Source organism: Meles meles, chromosome 6, assembly GCF_922984935.1.
Source record: "Meles meles chromosome 6, mMelMel3.1 paternal haplotype, whole genome shotgun sequence".
Lineage (NCBI taxonomy): Eukaryota > Metazoa > Chordata > Mammalia > Carnivora > Mustelidae > Meles > Meles meles.
In genome coordinates this window covers 86,011,876-86,031,958 of record NC_060071.1, presented here as the reverse complement: position 1 = coordinate 86,031,958, position 20,083 = coordinate 86,011,876, and the positions used below count along the sequence as shown (strand labels likewise).

The 20,083-nt window shown below is 39.7% G+C and overlaps 1 protein-coding gene and 2 non-coding genes across 4 annotated transcripts in view; 1 reads left to right on the top strand and 2 right to left on the bottom strand.

Moving 5' to 3' along the window:
- Positions 1 to 16,887, bottom strand: part of AKAP6 (A-kinase anchoring protein 6) — a 564,294-nt gene extending 547,407 nt beyond the window's left edge. Inside the window, exon 1 of one of the 2 annotated variants that reach the window (XR_006818743.1) lies at positions 16,738 to 16,887. The gene's annotated coding sequence lies outside the window, so the exon portion shown is untranslated. The remainder of the gene's footprint in view (positions 1 to 16,737) is intronic. The other variant, XM_046008964.1, reaches the window with a different exon arrangement.
- A 372-nt stretch (positions 16,888 to 17,259) lies between these two features.
- LOC123945307 lies at positions 17,260 to 17,366 on the top strand. The gene has a single exon (XR_006819154.1). It is a non-coding gene; the product is annotated as a U6 spliceosomal RNA (small nuclear RNA).
- A 1,090-nt stretch (positions 17,367 to 18,456) lies between these two features.
- On the bottom strand, positions 18,457 to 18,563 carry LOC123945306. Its single transcript, XR_006819153.1, has one exon. It is a non-coding gene; the product is annotated as a U6 spliceosomal RNA (small nuclear RNA).
- Between the last annotated feature and the right edge of the window lie 1,520 nt (positions 18,564 to 20,083).

The window sequence follows — 20,083 nt, the reverse complement described above, 5'->3', positions numbered from 1 at the left end:
CTCAAAGATACATGCTCTGAAAAGAAACATATGTTGACTTATCGAGTATTTAAACCATCTCCAATATGAGCTTCTCTATGGCTACCAGAGACACCAAAAGACTGGAATACAAAGAGCAAAAGACCTGTTGTGAGAGTGACCAGCTATCTCTCCTGAATTTCTGGATCATGGTTTCTAATTTTAAAACATGTCAAAGCAGGGCACCTGGGTGGCTCAGTCATTAAACATCTGCCTTTGGCTCAGGGCATGAACCCAACGTCCTCAGACCAAGCCTGGCATCAGATTCTCTGCTCTTTGGGAGGCCTGTTTCTCCCTCTCTCACTCTCCATGCTTGTGTTCCCTCCCTTTCTCATTCTCTGTCAAATAAATAAATAAAATCTTTAAAAAATAAAATAATTAAAAATAAATATATAAATAAAACATGTCAAAGCTTTGCCTTAGTAGATTCAGTTTACCTAAATATACAAACTGCTCAAAACAGAAAATATTTTTAAGGTGTTCAGAACAATCTATATATTGACTTACGTGGCACCTGGGTGGCTCAGTCATTAAGCGTCTGCCTTCGGCTCAGGTCATGATCCCAGGGTCCTGGGATTGAGCCCTGCACTGGGCTCCCTGCTCTATGGGAAGTCTGCTCCCTCTCCTCCTCTCCCTCTCTCACTGCCCCTGCTTGTGTTCCCTCTCTCACTGTCTCTCTCTCTCTCTGTCAAACAAATATTTTTTAAAAGTTTATTTTTAAAACTTTTTAAAAATATATTTAAAATGTATATATGAATATATATAAGTAAATATATATTTATTTATTTTCATATATATAATATATGTGGGGGGGACACTTAAAATTTTGGCCATTCAGCTTTAGGGGAATTTCACCAATAGTTAATATATTAAAAGGTACTCTATCTCTTTTTTTTTTTTTTTTAAGATTTTTATTTATTTATTTGACAGACAGAGATCACAAGTAGGCAGAGAGGCAGGCAGAGAGGAGGAAGCAGGCTCCCTGCTGAGCAGAGAGCCCAATGCGGGGCCCAATCCCAGGACCCTCGGATCATGACCCGAGCCGAAGGCAGAGGCTTTATCCCACTGAGCCACCCAGGCGCCCCATATCTCTTCTAAAAGTTCATTGAGCAAGAGAAACCAAATTTAACCTAAGAAAGGGAAGTTTACATCTTGATAAAATAAAATGTAGAATCTTCATCCAACCAGTCCATCAGTCCATTTGGTCTCCTCCCAGCACTTCTCTATGGGAAGAGATTTATAATAATGTAGTCAATATATCAACATTTCCCTTCACCAAAGTGGTTCTCTGTCCATGGAAGTTTATAATAAATATATTTTGAGAATATATACTCAAAGGCAAGAGTAAAAAAACTGTGTACTAGAGGCACCAGTTCAGAGACTAAAAATATAAAATTTTGTAATAATGAGGAGTGTAGCTGATAACATAAAAAATACCAGGGAGGGGGACCAAGGTGGCTCGTCAGTTAAGCCTCTGACTCTTGATTTCGGCTCAGGTCATGATCTCAGGTGTGTGAGACAGAGCTCCATGCTGGGCTCCATGCTGGGTGTGGAACCTGCTTAAGATTCTCTCTCCATCTCCCTCTGCCCCTCCCGTCCTCAAAAAAAAAAAAAAATATATTAGGGAGAGAAGTTCAATTCTAACAAGGAAGACAGAAAATTACTACTGATTCTTGAGTAGGTGAGTAGCATGGTAAAAATGATGTTTGTACAAAATAATAGTTCACTACGTGAAAGTTTCACTACGTGAAAATATATTAAATCCTTTAATCCAAGGATTAAAGAAGAGAGAAGCTAGAAGCCTTTTGGATAGTCCAGGTGTGAGTTGATGAGGGTTGGGGTATTGGAGGAGGGCCCATAACAATGAAATGTTATGAAAAGAAGAAGACAATAGGACTTAATGAATAACTAGATAATAGAGAAAAAAAAGAAGAAAGGAGGAGGAAGAGGAAAAAGGAAGAGACGTAAGATGGAAGAACAAAGATGACAATGATTACATTTTTTAAAGATTTTATTTATTTGAGAGAGAGCAGAGTAAGAGAGAGACAGAGAGAGAGAACACATGCACTAGTAGGGGTGAGGGGCAGAGGGAGAGGGACAAGCAGACTCCCCACTGAGCAGGGAGTCAGATGCCAGGCTTGATCCCAGGACCCCAAGACCATGACCCAAAATAAAGGCAGACATCTAACCAACTGAGCCACCCAGGTGCCCTGACAATGATTACATCTATAAATCTTTGGTCCAGGAAAGATGACAGGGAAGAGAAATCTCTATTCATGGAAGGTTAGTTTTAGGCTCACTGAATCTAAGATAGAGAAGAAAAATCAGGTCAGCAGTTAGAAGACATAGGGTTTCTCAGGACCCCGTAAAACCTTGCATCATAATCCCTTGGGTACCTATTAAAATGCAGATTCTAGGGCTCCTCTCCAGACCTACTGAATCACAATCCAGGAATCAGGATTAAATGAGTTGGGGTGGGGGCAGTCAGAGATGGTAGTGTAGCAAGATTCTGAGCTTATCTCCTTCCATAGATACACCAAATCTACAACTACATATGAAACAATTCCTTCTGAAAAAGAACTGAAAACAAGCTGAACAGCTCCTCCACAACAAATGATAAAAGGACCAATCAAGTGGGGTAGGAGAATAACCCTAAAACCCTAACCTCTCTGCAGCAAACCATGATAGGGAGAGGTCTCCAAGATACAGAGCTTCTCCTGGAGGAGCAAGTGGTTTGTGTCCACATCAGGTACCCTTGGGACCTGCACCAGAGAGCCAAGCCCCCAAGAATCTGGCAGGTCTTTCATTTAAGGGACAAAAAGGACTACAGGTAACTGAGATTATTCTTTTAAAGGGCGTGCCTCTGTGGCTCAGTTAGTTAAGGGTCTGACTCCTGATACCAAGCTCGGGTCTTGATCTCAGGGTTGTGAGTTAAGGCTTAAAAGTGAATGACTGAGTGACTGACTGAATGAATGAATGAATGAATGGCTCATATGTAGTCTTATCCCAGGACTCAGTATAAAAGTAGTAGTTTGAATAGTACCTAACTACATGTGAGGAGATTCCTTTGCTAATCTTAAAGCACTTGCTGGAGGGACAGGAGACAACTGAGACTCTCTAGTAGACGCCATTTTTGTACTCTCTATCCCCCTAGCACAGGCAGGCGCATGCAGATACAGCACTGTCCCACCGCCTTGCTAATTAAGTCCAGTGGGATAAGAGGTTTCAGCACTCCCCTGTTCCCTGGCTGGGGCCGGCAAGTGAGAGCAGTCACAGCACTGTCATGCTCCCTTACTAAAGCTGGTGAACAAGGGAGTTGCAACACACCCTGCTTCCTGGCTAGGGCCAACCTTTGCAAGTCGCTGGGGCTGGCACTCCCTTGCTGGAGCTGGCAGGTACACACAGACAGGCACTATCCCACTGCATAACTGAAGCTGCTTGCTCATGCAGTCAAGACATTTTTCCCAGTGCCTTGCTAAAGTCAGTGAGTGTGCTTCACCTCTTACACTCTCCAGTTGCCTCACTAAAGGCTGGTAGACACCTGAAATCTACACAAGGGATGCCTCTTAACTTGCCTAGCCCTGATGGCCAAGGGGGCTCATGTTTCTGGGCTCCAAAGGACTGTAACAATCGAAAGACAGTTCTTGGCAGACTATTATCTCTGAAGCACTTCAGAGACAGCAGATTAAAAACCTGTCCTCTAACAGATCAGAAAAAAAAATAATAATAAAATTAAAAAATTAAAAAAATAAAAACCTGTCCTCTGAAAAAGGCCTATTTAGTTGTCTTAGAGCTTCAGCCTGAGGGACAGGCTTCAGATTTGCCACATATCTAGAAGCTACAGATGAGCTCACGCAGACACCATCCTTGTGTACTTCCTTGGCCTCAGCATGGCTCAATGATACCTCCCAGAAAGGAGCTTATACACTCATCTGGAGTCCTGATTTTTGTAACTGTCAACAGGGACACCTATAGATCTCCTGGTCTGAAGGCTAGCAGGGTTTAAGATTGTGGCCCCACAGGACTGTATATATTTTTATACTTTAAAAGATGCTGCTTCAGGGTCTGGTTTCCAGTCAGCCTAAAACTAAGTGCTAAATATGATTCTGCCTTCAGGTCACTGACAAGTCTTGGCCCATTCTCAATAGCAGGGACCTATTCAGAATTAACTGGGCTACACAGACAGTCACAAAGGTTCAAGAGACAATGAAGCTCTAGGTCAAGGTTGAATGACAAGTTTCATCACCTACACAAGGCCACCCCTTCAAGACTGGGAGAGATAGTAGTTTTGCTGGAATACATAGAAATAAACACAGAGAGTCAAGCAAAATGAGGAAACAAAAGAAAATGTTCCAACTTTTAAAAAATTTTTAAATAAAACCTCAGGAAAGAACTTAATGAAACAGAGATAGGTAATCTACCTGATGAAGAATTCAAAGTAATGATCATAAAGATTTTTACCTAACTCAGGCAAAGAAAAAGGAACACAATAAGAACTTTAAGAAAGAGATAGAAAACATAAGAAACTACCAAAGAGAAGTCCCAGAGCTGAATACAAATAACTGAACTGGAAAATATACTACAGGGATCAAAAGCAGACTAGATAAAGAAGAAAAGACCAACAACCTGGAAGATAGGGCAATGGAACTCACCCTAACATAGCAGCAAGAAGGGAAAAAAGGAATTTTAAAAAGTGAAGATAGCTCAAGGGACTTACATGACATCAAACAGAATAACATTCACATTATAGGGGTTCCAGAAAGAAAAGACAGAGAGAAGGGGCAGAAGATGTACTTGAAGAAATAATGGCTGAAAACTTCCCTGACATAGAAAAGGAAACAAACATCCAGGTCCCAGAAGCACAGTGAATTCCAAATAAGATGAACCCAAAGAGAGCCACACCAAGACATGTATAATTAAAACATAAAAAGTTATAGAAAGAATCTTAAATGCAGCAAGAGAAAAAGAACTTATTACATTAAAAGGGAACCCGTTATAAAATTATTGGCAAATTTTTCAGTAGAAACTTTGCAGGTGAGGAAAAGTGACATGATATATTCAAAGAGCTGAAGGGAAAAACTTCCAACCAGGCAAGGCTCATTCAGGATTGAAAGAGAGAGAAAGTTTTTTCCAGACAAGCAAAAGCTAAAGAAGTTCATCACCCCTAAACCAGCCTTACAAGAAATGTTTAAAGGATGTCTTTAAGCTGAAAAGACATGGCACTAATGAATAACAAGAAAGTATAGGAAAGTAAAAATCTCACTGGCAAAGGTATATATGCAGTAAAGATAGCAGATTAATCACTTATAAAGCTAGAATAAAGGTTAAAAGACAATAGTAATATTTAGTAATAAAAATTATCTAACACTACAATAATTAGTTAAGGGATACATAGAGTAGAAAGATACAAAATGTGACATCAAAAACACAAAACATGGAGCAGTAAGGAAAAATGCGGTTTTGGAATGAGTACAAATTTAAGTGGTCATCAACTTAAAATGTTGCATACAGAGAATGTTATATGTGAACTTCATGGTAATGATGAAGCAAAAATCTACAATGGATATAGAAAAGAAAATGAGAAAGAAATCTAAAAATAAGGCTAAAGAAAATCATCAAACCACAAGGGAAGAGAGTAAGAAAAGAAAAGAAAAAAGAGTAACTACAAAAACAGCTAGAAAACAATTAATAAAATGGCAATTATCTATCAATATCTATCAATATCTATCAATAATTACTTTAAATGTCAGGATACCTGGGTGGCCCAGTCAGTTGGGCCGCTGCCTTTGGCTCAGGTCATGATCCTAAGGTCCTAGGATCAAGTCCCACATCAGGCTCCTTGCTCAGTGGGGAGCCTGCTTTTTTCTCTGCCTCTGCCTGCCACTCTGCTTGCTTGTGCTCGCTCTCTCTTGCTCTCTGACAAATAAATAAATAAATAAAATCTTTTTAAAGAATTACTTTAAATGTAAATGGACTAAATGCTCCAATCAAAAGACACAGAGTGCCTGAATGATTAAAAAAATGAGACCCATCTATATGCGCCTACAAGAGACTCACTTCGGATGTAAAGTCCGACTCACAAACGGAAAGTGAAGGGACAGAAAAAGATACTCCATGTAAATAGAAATGAAAGAAAAGCTGGGTAGTTATACTCAAATTAGATAAAATAGACTCTATAACAAAGACTGTTACAAAAGATAAAGAAGGGCATTACAGAATGGTAAAAGAGTCATTCCAACAAGAAGAGAAAACATTTGTAAATATATATGCATCCAATATAGGAGCATCAAAATATATAAAGCAAATATTAACAGACCTAAACAAAGAATTGACAACAATACAGTAATAGTAGAGGGACTTTGGCATTCCACTTATATCCATGGATAGATTAACCAGGCAGAAAACCAATAAGAAAACATTGGCCTTAAAGGACACATTAGATCAGATGGACTTAATATATATAGAACAGTCCATTTAAAAGCGTCAAAATACACATTGTTCTCAAGTGCACATGCAACATTCTCCAGAATAAATCACGTGTTAAACCACCATACAAGTCTCAATAAAACCAAGGTTAAAATCATATCAAGCATCTTTTCCAACCATACTGGTTGAAACTTGAAATCAATTATAAAAAGAAACCTGAAAAGAATCACAAATATGTGGAGATTAAACAACATGCCATTAAAGAATTATTGGGTCAATGAAAAAATCAAAAAGAGAAATTAAAAAAATACCTAGAAACAAATGAAAATGAAAATACCATACCAAAATTTATGGGATGTAACAAAAGCAGTTCTTAAGAGGAAAGTGCATAGTGATACAGGCCTGTGTCAAAAAAAAGGAAAAAAGAAAAATCTCAAATGAATAACCAAACTCTACACCTAAAGGAAAAGAACAAATGAAGCCCACGGGTAGTAGAAGGAAGGAAATAATAAAGATCAGAATAGAAATAATGAAATAAAGATTAAAAAGTCAATAGAAAAGATCAATGAAACTAAGAGCTAGTTCTTCAAAAAGATAAACAAAATTGACAAACCTTTAGACTTACCAAGAAAAAAGAGAGAAGGCTCAAATAAAATCAGATATAAAAGAGAAGTTACAAGTGATACCACAGAAATACAAAGGATCATAAGAGACTATTATGAACAGCTATATGTCAACAAATTGGACAACCTAGAAGAAATACATACATTCTTAGACTTGCATAATCTTCCAAGACTGAATCAGGAAGAAACAGAAAATCTGGACAGACCAATTACTACTAAGGAGATTGAGTTAGTCATCAAAAACCTCCCAACAAACAAAAGTACAGGACCAGACAGCTTACTGGTGAATTCAACCAAAGCAATCTTGAGAGAAAAGAACAAATCCAGAGGCATCATGCTCCCTCATTTCAAACTATATTACACAGCTATAGTAATCAGAACAGTATGATATTGGCATAAAAGTAGACATACAGATCAATAAAACAGAATAGAAAACCCAGAAATGACTTACAACAAAGGAGGCATATGTGATCAATTAATTTACAACAAAGGAAGCAAGAATGTAGAGTGTTTCTCTTCAATAAATTATGTTGGGAAAACAGGACAGTTACACACAAAGGAATGAAACTAGACCACTGTCTTACCCCATACACAAAATTTAACTCAAACGGATTAAAGATTGGAATGTAAGACCTGAAATCATAAAACTCTCAGAAGAAAACACAGGCAATAAGCTATTTGACATCAGTTCTTAGAGATGAATTTTTGGATCTGACTCCAAAAGCAAAGGCAACAAAAGCAAAAATAAACAAGTGTGACTACATCAAACTAAAAAGCTTCTGCACAGCAAAGGAAACCATCAACAAAATGAAAAGATGACCTACTGAATGAGAGACAATACTTGTAAATCATATATCCAATAAGGGGTTAATATCCAAAATATATAAAGAACTCATAAATATAACAGCAAAAAAACAATCCAGTTTAAAATGGGCAGAGGATCTGAATAGACATTTTTCCAAAAAAGACATACAGATAGCCAGAAGGCACATGAAAATTGTTCAACATCACTTATAATTATCATTAACGTCCCAAAAGTGAAACAGATCTTATTTCTCTTGTCTTCACCATGATTTAACAAATACAACCCAAATATATCCAACTTCTGGGTTTTAAAAAATGATTAGGAAATATTTAAACAGGTGCTTAGTATTTTAAGCTTTAGCAAGGGTGGAGGGGTGATTGGCCCCAAGTGTGATTTCCCCCCAGTTACACTGTTTCCGTTCCAGTATTTTCTTATTGTTTTGTTTTGTTTTTAAAGAAGATGGGAGTTTATTAAATACATTGCAAGGGAGCAGCAGGTGGGAGAGCAGAGGGGAGATTGCCTCCTCCTTTCAGTATTTTGAAATGGTCCTAGTCTCCAAGATAACAGGCAATAGATATTGGGTTGTATTTCTCCCAGTTTAAGAGTTGTAGGCAGGTGCTCTTCAGGATGAGTGAAGGCCTCTGAGGCAACAAATACCCAAATGCTCTTCTTGAATTAAGGACTAAAAATGTACAATCACTGCATACTTTACAGTTGGAAAAGCTCATGGTGACTACAGCAATTTACACATTGCAGAGATCTGCAATACACAGGACACTTTCCTGAGCATTTCTCACAGATCCTTCTGTCAATCCACAGAAGCAAGCAGGACAGACACTACTATTACCTCCATCAAAGGGCGTGTGGATTGTCCAAGGAATGGAGCTGGGATTTCAACTCTGACCATCAGACCCATGACACCCCAAACATACAAGTAATTAAAAAGATATCTTTTCCTCTCCTTAGAAATAAATCTGCGAAGAAAATTTGATTGATAAATGTTTTGCTTGTAGTTTACATCGTCAAATATTATAATGAGGTAGCCTTGGTTTTTATGGTGGAATTGAAGCTTAAATTTCCTGGGAAAATGAAAGACTTCAGCCTTTGTGAATAAACAGAATTGATTTCAGGAAAAAACCACAGTGTGGATAAGGGCATGTGAAATAGAAATGCTTCATGTAGCTGGGTTCCTGGTATCAGTATCAAACTCCTACTCACCTTATAATCCAGGGATATAAAAACCATTCCCAGAAGCAGCGAGGCTGGCCCAAAGAGTCCATCATATATGAGGGCCTAAAAAGCCTCCTGATGGGGCAAAGGCTCCTAATAGGAAGTCAGGGTCTGGTGTCTGTCCCTCAGATTCACTACTCTGGGACAATTTAGGACTAAATCCTAGCCGGAAGTGGACAAGATTCAAAGAAAGAGTTAAAGCAAAGAGTCATCTCACTAACAGCTCCCTGAGACCCTGAGAACTCAAGGCAATAGTGCTTGTGGTACTAATTGGGCTAAAGGACAGCATAAGAACATAGTGGGATGTAGAAGTTATTTCTGAAATAGCCACTGTGTGAGCAGAGGCCATCTTAGCATAGAGCAAAGGGAGCAGAGTCAGGAAATACTGTATTCTTACAGTTGTTGCAGCTTTTTAATATATTCATTCATTCAGAAAGTATTTATTGAGATCACATGCTATGACAGGTAGCTGGGAACAGCAGTGAACAAAATAGATAAAGTCTTACTCTTTAGAAGTTTTATCCTAGTGGGAGAAGATAGAAAACAAATAAATTGTGTGGTGGAGACAGTTGCCATGGGAAAAGTCAAAGCAGGACAAAGGGATGTGGCTTTAGAGAAACACAAGTTGTCTTTCTATTTTAAATGTTTTTATAAATCATCAAAGGCAATTTGATTAATTTTAGTAGTTGCAATAGTAGAGGAACACTTCATAATGATAACGGGACCAATTCCTCAAGAAGACATAACAGTCCTGAATGTATACGTTTCTAAAAACAGAGTTTTACAATACATGAAGCAAAACCTATTGGAACTTCAAGGCCAAATAGAGAACTCCACAATTACAGCTGGAGATTTCATCAGTCCTCTCTCAATAAATTATGGAAGAAGTACAAGGAGTCAGGAAAGATATACATGATTTGAATATTACCAACTAACTTGACCTATTAACATTTATAGAACACTCCAGCCAGCAACACCACATTCATTTTCTATGCACATGAAACACTCACTAGGGCTATAAAACAAGTCTTAATAAATTTAAAATAATTGAAATCATACCACAAGAGAATTAGAAAAAGAGCAAAGATACTAGAAAATCCAAATATTTAGAAACTAAAAATAAACATCTAAATAATTAATGTGACAAAAAGTAAAAGGGAAAGTAAATACTCTAAACTACATTTGAAAATATGTGTTTATATTAAATAGCACATTAAAATTTCTGAGACACAGCTAAAGCAGCTAAAATTGCCTAGAGACAAATTTATGGCTTTAAAAGCTTCTATTGGAAAAGAAGAAAAGTCTAAAATTAATAATCTAAGTTTCCACTAAAAGAAAGTAGAGAAAGAAGAAAAAATTAAACCTACAGTAAACAGAAGGAAGGAAATAATAAGGAGCAAAAATCAATGACATGGAAATGAACAAGTAATAGGGAAAAAATGAAACCAAAAACCGTGTTTTTTTGTAAAATAACAATAAAATCAATAACATTCTAACCAGATAGATCAAGAAAATAAGACAGAAAAGATAAATATCAACATCAGGAATGAAAGAGGAGATTTCATTACAGAAACCAGAGAGATTAAAAGAAAAATAGGTAATATTATAAACACTTTATATAACTCCTTTAGGACAAAACTAGTATTTTTCTTGGAAAAATACAAGCACATACACAGTTATATTTCTCTGAAACAGTTCCTTCTCATGTAGTCTCCACCATTTGTAATAATTTTAACTTTCAACCAAAGTAGTTCCGTTTTGCAGAGAAAACTGAGAGTGTGGTAAATAATATGAATTGTCACACCCCAGTACTTCATCAGACTACCAGAGTTCATTAATTCCTGTAATACTACTTTCTACAATTGCTAATATCCCCTACACAACTTCTCAATGTGGCAAAAATGAACATGTTCATGAATATGACCCAAAGACATCATCTTTCTATAGTATATAGAAATAAGAAGCAAAGGTATATAAAATTTTTTTAAAGATTGTATTATTTATTTGAGAGAAAAAAAGAGAGAGAGCATGAGAGTGGGGAGGGTCAGAGGGAGTAACAGCTCCCCACTGAGGAAGGAGCCCATACAGGGCTTGATTCTGGGATTCTGGGACTCTGGGATCATGACCTGAGTCAAAGGCCGACACTTAAAGCACTGAGCCACTCAGGCACCCCAAAGATAAATAAATTTAAAATTATGCTTAATAATTAATACCTTAGTATTAAATCTTATTTAGAAATGATGTAGGTATCCAGTGAGTTTTCCATTAATTAACCCAATTTAATAGTAATCCAAGATTTCAAGTTACTTAGATCATAGAAATCCATCTTCAGGTTGATACACTACAAAACGTAAAAACTAATGACATAAAGCTCATGAGAATAAGAATCAATTTGGTCAAACAGAAATTTACATTTTTCATAAGCAAGCATTAGGTAAAAGTAATGCTATCTTATTTGATCAGTGAACCTGTAGATGTTTAGAAAAACATACTCAAGTATAATAAAAATGTATACTTGTATTACATATAATACTGATAATTCACCAAAAAACATAGTTTTTATTAAATCAAATTATTAAACTAGTTTGCCAAAGATTTACCTAAATTATGCAAACTTAATTCTTAAAATGTTTCTGAGCTGGTTTCTTTTCTTTTCTTTTTTTTTAAAGATTTTATTTATTTATTTGACGGAGAGAGAGATCACAAGCAGGCAGAGAGGCAGATGTGGAGCAGAGAGCCTGATGCGGGGCTCGATCCCAGGACCCTGAGATCATGACCTGAGCCGAAGGCAGCGGCTTAATCCACTGAGCCACCCAGGCGCCCCCTTTTTTTTTTTTTTTTTAAAGATTTTATTTATTTATTTGACGGAGAGAGAGATCACAAGCAGGCAGAGAGGCAGGCAGAGAGGCAGGCAGAGAGAGAGGAGGAAGCAGGCTCCCTGTGGAGCAGAGAGCCTGATGCGGGGCTCGGATCCCAGGACCCTGAGATCATGACCTGAGCCGAAGGCAGCGGCTTAATCCACTGAGCCACCCAGGCACCCCTGAGCTGGTTTCTTTTCAAATAGTTTTTAGATTTAGCACTTTTTAAGTTCCATTTCCTTATTTCCTGAGAATTATAGAAATATATTTACATAAGCATTTATCTGGTAAGCCAATCAGAACAGGGCTCCTCTAATTTAGGAGATTTTATAATCTAATTTATTAATACCACCTAGATTTAGGAAAACATTACACATCCATACAATCAGGGAAAAACCTTTCTGAATTACAGATATGTCATTCACAAAGAGAGGGTTTATAGCTTTAATTCCAAAATTCCTGTTGTCAGTCAAAAGTAAACACAGAAGCACAAAAAAATTTACTTCTTCAGATTATCAGAGAGCTCTTTTCCTTCCTGGTGGAACACATTCTTAACTGATTTGAGTCCAAAGAGATGAATAGGAAAACAAAACTAACAAACTAGTTTCTCTGTTGTCTCTCATGAACAGAGACTAGATCTCAACAAATCCTTTATCCATAAAGAGAGCTCACCAAACAGTCAGACTGTAACACTAAATTCCCAATCACTGCTACCAACAATGGGCCATGACTTACTGCTGTAAGCAAAGCAAAGACAAACCAAAAAATTAATAGAGAACAATATTAAAATTGGAAAAAAGAGAGATTCGGCAAAGTTCTACTGCCATTTTGAGAGCCCCAAAACAGATGTAGCTCAGTTTTTAAGTAGCCCACAAGCTGTACTTATATGGTGAAAAGTATACCTGGTTTTGTTAGGGGAATCCATTGGGCATCTCAGTAGAAGACGTACAAACTGTTAAAAGACAATTTAAAAATATTTTATATATATTTATATATATATATATATTTATATATATATATATCTCACATGCATTTGTAGTAAGGACAAGAAATTAAGGAAACTCATCTCTGGTAGTCTCTTTTGGTCTCCTCCCAACCCCCTTCAGTGAAAAAGAACATGAGGTTATCTACTACAAATTAAAGGAACTGGTTGCTGTGAAGTGCATGCATAAAAATATCTCACATTAGCCTTACACAGTGACTTTCTCATTTCATTTAAAGAAGCATGTAAAACACATATAAGTCATCTGGGAGATACGATGGATTATCCTTTTAATGCCTGGCACAGGCTAATCCTCTGGACACTGTATGAAGTTAGGTCTAGTAATCTATCACTAGGCAAGTTCGGGAAACAGGGCTCTAGCATATTTTACTTTAGGGTTCACTAGCAGACCCCTGAAGAAATAAAACCCAGGACTGGTGAGTTTTGAAAGATCCTTGGCATTCTTTCTAGGTGAGACATTTAGGAGAAGTACTGAGAAGTACTGGGCACTCAATGAGTGCAACATGAGGGAAGGAGGAAGAGCCATAAAAGGAAAGGAATAGAATATAGTATAGTATATAGTATAATATAACATAGTATAGTAAGGAAGGGGCCCGGTGGGGAACTCACACAAGCTTCACCTGGTGCACAGTGTGTCCAGTGGAAAAGAAAGGAGACAAGAGCAAGAAAGAATGGTACTGATGATACTCAAGCAGATCTGTGAAAGCCAAGAGCTACAGTAGAGAAGGACAAGAGAGACGAAGGACAATTAAATCAGACCCTTCAGGGGAGGGCTCTGGCCCTGGTATTTAGTAAGTTCTTGCGGTGATTACAACCTGCAGCCCAAGATGATAACCTCTGTTCCCCAGCTGGAGTTCACCAAATAAAACACGTCATTGATGCCGTGGTTCTAAGTAATTCATCTGTTCCCTACTCAAAAGACTGTGAAGATTTTGGTTGGATTTCTTCTTCTTTTTTTTTTTTTTTTAATTTGTTTATTTGACAGACAGAGATCACAGATAGGCTGAGAGGCAGCCAGAGAGAGGAAGGGAAGCAGGCTCCCTGCTGAGCAGAGAGCCTGATGCGGGGCTCGATTCCAAGACTTTGGGATCATGACCTGAGCCAAAGGCAGAGGCTTTAACCCACTGAGCCACCCAGGCGCCCCGGATTTCTTCTTTTTGATTAGAGCAAAATTCCTGAAGAGAAAATGACTTGTGGTTTTTGCCTGTTTCAATTGTCATATCTCTGAATGTTCTCTTTCTGTGAAGAAAAAGAAAAAGAACAGGTAGACTTTCCACTTATCAGTGTGCACTACTGTTGCAGTCAAATAAGAATTCAAAAATGTGCTTGTAAAAATAGCAGGTTTAAAGTCTTTATTCTTTGTAACCTAATACTACAACTACGAGTGATTCAGTGGAAAGAGCAATGGGTTTGGCCTCAGAAGTTGACAAAGCCACTGACAGTATTGCCCAAAGAAATCACATCTCAGCCTCAGTTTCCTTCTCTGAAAAATGAGATACTACATCTCTTTGAATCTAAAATGCCATTGATTCTTAGATAACCATAGTGTTATATACCACTAAAGGACAGATAGTTTTATTCCACTGCTAATGTAAATAGTTGGAATTATTATGACAACATTTTTGGTAATAAAGTCCAAATGTTCCAGAATATAAAAATAAAACTCATTTGTCTTATTAAAAAATTCGATGAGCTGAGAAAAATCTTTAATTTTTCTCAACAAATAAGTAAATATGTTATTATAGTCTAATGCATCTCTCCAACAAGCAGACCCGATGTGTTTTGTTTTTTTTTTAAGATTTATTTATTTTAGATAGAGCAAGAGCATGAACAGGAGGGGCACAGGGAGAGGGAAAATCTCAAGCAGAGATTTTGAGTACTCAGAGGCTCTGAGTACAGAGCCCACCCAACACAGGGCTGACTCTCAGGATCCTGATACCAGGCCCTGAGCTAAAACCAAGAGTCGGAGGCTTAACCGACTGTGCCACCCGCGGTGATACTTTAATTAGTTTTTATAAAGTAAAAACTTTTAAATCAATCTCTTCTAAAGTCAACTTGTTAACCATGCCTACTGAGAGTTTTTCTTCTTAAGAGTTAAACTTTAGGGGCACCTGGGTGGCTCAGTGGGTTAAAGCCTCTGCCTTCAGCCCTGGTCATGATCCCAGAGTCCTGGGATCGAGCCCTATGTCGGGCTCTCTGCTCCTCAGGGGGCCTGCTTTCTCCTCTCTCTCTGCCTGCCTCTCTGCCTACTTGTGATCTCTGTCTGTCAAATAAAAATAAAAAAAAAAGTCAAACCTTAACTCAAGACACAAAAGATTAGCTACATAAAAGATTATCCAAATAAAAAACCATCTACCTTTTAATTTTTCTGTAAGAATTCCAAAGATATGATGAGAACACTATCTCCCCCTAAGAAAGGGGCTGGATATTTACATATGCCTAAGCAGTGATAAGAGCGAGAATTGTTTCTGTCAAAATTTAAATACAGGATTTTAAAGATTTTTTAGCTTAGTAGAAGCCAGTAATATTAATGTTAATATTTGTCCTGTGAAGACATGAGAGTAATTATAAATGCATAGGTGAACTGGATAACTGTATTCAGTTAGTGAGGTATGCAATGTAGATGGGAGGAGGTACAGGGGAAGAAGAAACAGGAGTGACAAGGCTGTAGGGGAACACAAGATTTTGGGGGAAAGGACAAGGGTGCCAGAAACAAGAACAAAGTAAATCTAAGACACTGTACTACTGAATGAGGCTTTCAATAAAGGGAGAGCCTGACAGAAAGCAACATCCAGAAAATATCCAGGAAAAGAAACACACACACACACACACACATCAGTCTACCTTAAAACAGGTATTAGGCTGGGTGAGCTGTTTTTCTTACACAACTGATTCTACACAAGAAAGTGTGGCTGAAGGAGAGCAGACTGTGAGGGAGATGGGACCTAGAGACCCAGCACTCAGGACCAACATTAAATGGCTCTGCAAGAACCTTCAGTAGTCAGGAAACAAAAACACAACTTCAGTCTGGCCAAAAAGCAATTTGTTAGCGCACTTTAAATTATGCAAAGGCTAGGATGATCTGAAGACTCAAAAACCATCCACCTCTTCAGTTATTCCTTTTCCCGGTCTTATTCTCTCAATTTTCTTCCTTGGAAAGAAGGAATACCAGGGGCCGTGGGACCTTGGGACACCAGCGGCCCTGGGTGTAGTTCCTTACAGCCTAGGAGCCAAGGATGAAAAACGCACAAACGAGCCGCCAGACCCTTCGCCTAGACAATGTTCGTCACATTCACTGAAAGATTTATGGGACGCTGTAATGGAAGGTCGGGCGGATGACCTCCCCTGAACCCACTGGTTCAGCCAGATATGACACGCCTTAAGCCGAGGCAATAGGAAGTCAACACAACCTACCAATTGAAGTCCGCATGCCAAAAATACGGAACCAGGATCTAACTAGGCCTTTTACAGCTACTTAAATTTTCAAGAAACATGGAGGAAAGAGACACGAGTTAAACAACATCATCGTAAGAAATGAGCCAAAGACAAGAATTGTTACAGTCCACGGGGTAAATATCCCATTCCGCCAATGAACTCATGGCACGAGGAGAAATGGGAGTTATTAAGAGGGTAATAGAGAGCTAGCGGTAGAGCGACCAAATACACTGTGGGACGGGGTCTCCTGTGGGTACATATGACAAACCAACAATAAGATGTATCTTCGAAACAATTAGAAATTTGAACGGGAAGTATTAGGTGATATTAAGGAATTACCTTTTCAAGGTGTGAAAATGGCGGGTAATTACTTTTTTTTTTTTTTTTTTAAGTACTCCTCGGGATAGTTTAAATGGAAAACGCGCTCTAAAAGGGCGGCACCGCCAGTCTGTGCCCTCTTCGCACCACGGTGGCCTCACGACCTCCTCGCCCCTCGTTCGCTCGATCCTCGAGGTGCCCCGAGAACTGACGCTTCCGCCGGGCTATAGCAGCTCCCGGCATACCCCACGCTACCGCCACAGGACCCCACAGTCCCAGGCCTGGGTCCCGCGAACAGCCTCTTACCCAAGGTGCTCCGGGCGCGGCGCTCATTTGCATGTCCCACCCGACAGGTTAACGCGGCAGGTCAGTCGCGGCCTAGCCCGCGTAGCACCAAATTTGCGAGCCTCGTGAGTGGCACCGTGCCACCGCAATTCCCCAAACGTTCCGTGTTTCCCGAAGAGGCCCACAGTTCGGTCACCCTAACTAAGAGAGGTGAAAGGCTTTCCGGACCTTATATATACGGTGGTCGGAGATAGAAACGTGCTCGCTTCGGCAGCACATATACTAAAATTGGAACGATACAGAGAAGATTAGCATGGCCCCTGCGCAAGGATGACACGCAAATTCGTGAAGCGTTCCATATTTTATGCAGTTTTCCATATTTTATGCAGTTTTCCAATGAACTTACGCTTTCGCCGAGTAACTCCGCGGAGGAAATGGTATCGGCCAAAGTGAAAAGAAAAAAATGGTAAAAATTGTGATCTTTTAATAGAAAAATGTTTCTGTAGATCACTCTGTGGCTTGTGAACGAAATTGAGTTGCACCTGGAAATTTATGTGTCATTTCTACATATTTCGGAAATGAGAAAATGTCAACTTGTGATTCCTTACAGAGTTTAATACTTCTGAAATCGACGCGATGTATGTTCTTCTCTTCCTCAACACCACAAACTCCAGAGGCGCCAAGAATATTGTCTCTGTTGGGTAGTAAAACACTAGCACAGGAATTGGTCCATGAATCCTTAAAAAATCACTTCTAAATTATTAAATTGCTAAATTAATGAATCCTTGCTAAAGGAAGTTAGCAACATCAGTGCACATTTCTTGCGCCTACCACGTGACAAGCCTCAGTCGTTTTAGACCTGAGCGTAAACGCTCTGTGTCATTGCGAGCTGCGTTAAAGCAGAGACTTTTACCAAGGAGCAGCGGTTATACCGGCTGAAATCAGTGTCGGCGGCGACCTGTGGATCCTAGAGCTCCAGCACTCAGTCAACTGGCTAGACGTGGCAAGGCCATCTGCTTTCAGGAGTCTTTGCCGAGAACGCTTTTGTATGCCTGTTTTCATCTGGCATCTAAGGAGCACTCAGAAATGTTGGTTTGCCTAAATCAGACGGATTCTGTGACGGAAATTTTGACTAAGGAAAGTTAATTGCCCAATCCCAAAACAGATTTTAACCAGTGAGAACACGCGTCCGGATTCAGATACCCAGGATTGCTTTGGTGGGTTAATAATAGTAACCTGAGAGGAGGCCATGAAGACGCCAGGGGCCAGTCGAGATCAAGTCCCATCTCAACCACAGAGGATTTCCTAGACGACCAGGAGAACCTCGCTGGTCTGCGGTCCTAGTGGCTACTATCGGGAATAGCTTAATTAAAGTCATAACAGCCCTCCAGAACTTTCCCAAAACCAATTTTTGGTGCTTAAATCTGCAGAACTTCAGTTAACTGGGAAACCGCATAAAATATGGAACGCTTCACGAATTTGCGTGTCATCCTTGCGCAGGGGCCATGCTAATCTTCTCTGTATCGTTCCAATTTTAGTATATGTGCTGCCGAAGCGAGCACGTTTCTATCTCCGACCACCGTATATATAAGGTCCGGAAAGCCTTTCACCTCTCTTATTTAGGGTGACCGAACTGTGGGCCTCTTCGGGAAACACGGAATGTTTGGGGAATTGCGGTGGCACGGTGCCACTCACGAGGCTCGCAAATTTGGTGCTACGCGGGTAGGCCGCGACTGACCTGCCGCGTTAACCTGTCGGGTGGGACATGCAAATGAGCGCCGCGCCCGGAGCACCTTGGGTAAGAGGCTGTTCGCGGGACCCAGAGACCTGGGACTGTAGCTCCTGCGGCCGTCGCGCGGGGCCCGCGGAGCATGCCGGGAGTGAGGAGCACGGGGAGCACCTCGAGGGCCGGGTGAGCGAAGGACAAGGGGGCCGTGAGGCCGCCGTGGTGCGAAAAGGGCACGGACTGGCGCGACTGAGGGCTTGTGAATCGGCCGACTTACTGAGTCACCTGGGCGCGAGGTCGAACAGGGATCCTCCCAGCAATGTAGGTAACGTCACCGATATGTCACCCGTGACAGAGTGGCCTTATGCCAGTCCCAGAAGACTTTGTTGAAATAAGCTCAGCGACCAGCCCTCCGGGAGATGCCTAACAACAATCTGACCACTCCCTTCGGAACACGGAACACCACACTTCAGGTTCCCTGGGCTCAGGGACCATCTGCACGTGTCTCCGGCTAGAGCCCATTCTGCGCAGGCGCCACAGGGAACAGGGAAAGGCGTGCAGAAGAGCCCGGATGGGTGGCCACGCCCTTCACAGGTGTTCCTAAGTCGTCTTGGAGCAGGCCTCCAACCCACTGGAACACTGAAGAACGCGGTTAAGCGCACCTGTTTGACCCGAAAGGTAGATTTGAGGAATTACACTACGAAAGTTTAATCAGAGAATCATTCTTGTACCTCCTTTTACTTTCCCGCACCCTAACCCTATCTCTGTTAGGACACAAACGTTCAGGACAGACCTACTTGCAGGAATGCCAGAATGTTAGTATTAAATATTTTGATTTTAACTACTGCAGAAACCATACTGCTCAAGTCATGGCCTTGTGTACTGTGAAATGACGGCTAAAGGTGAAAGCCTCTGGTGTTGAAGTGGTTACAGTACTCCATGTATTGAAGTAAAACGAAGGGCATAAGTTTGCCAGCGTTGTGTTACAATGGCATCCTAAATAAGGAATATAGCATATTTGTATATAAAAAGTGGAGTTTTGCTTTTTTTTTCTCCTGTCTGTGGTCGTCCTACCCTTTTTCCCGAAAATATGACACAATATTTTGAAGTAGAAACCTGAGAAAGATCAGTAATATTGAGAAGTTTTAAAATTGGTATCCAATTTTATGTTGTACTAAAAGACAGTAGTGTGAAACCATATGAACATTTCTGGTATTGCTGAGACAAAAATAGAGAAGAAACAGCCTACAGAGATTATTGGTAAACCTATGTCTTGCGTTGTTTATTATTATAATCCTTTTCTTTCACAGCTCTTGAAAACTAATAAAAACACTATGTTCTTCTTCCCCTCAAAAA